Raw genomic sequence first — 375 nt, 5'->3', positions numbered from 1 at the left:
GAAACCATGCTCCACCTGCAATGAGCAACATCTTATTGTCCTACATGAGGTTGCACTCCAAGCACATCAGAGCGTCCTCACAGTTAGTACTACCTCCAGTATGGTATATGTGGGCCAAGCTAGCCATTCTAGTCGTGTCCTGCTGAAAGTAGTACCTGTTCAGCTCCACAATGGAGACAAGACCCTAAATACACACGCCGTACTGGACTGAACAAACCATTATTCTTCCAGTAGCTGCCAAACATCTTGGTCTCTCCAAGAAGGAAGAAGTTTTGCCTCTTAGAACCATTCGACAGGATGTCGTGAAGCTTAAAGGTGCTTCTGTGTCATTTGAGATGTCGTCCCAGGCCAACACACAGGTGAGATACCACATCC

Source organism: Etheostoma spectabile, chromosome 2 (assembly GCF_008692095.1).
Source record: "Etheostoma spectabile isolate EspeVRDwgs_2016 chromosome 2, UIUC_Espe_1.0, whole genome shotgun sequence".
Classification (NCBI taxonomy): Eukaryota; Metazoa; Chordata; class Actinopteri; order Perciformes; family Percidae; genus Etheostoma; species Etheostoma spectabile.
This window is presented reverse-complemented; position numbering follows the sequence as displayed.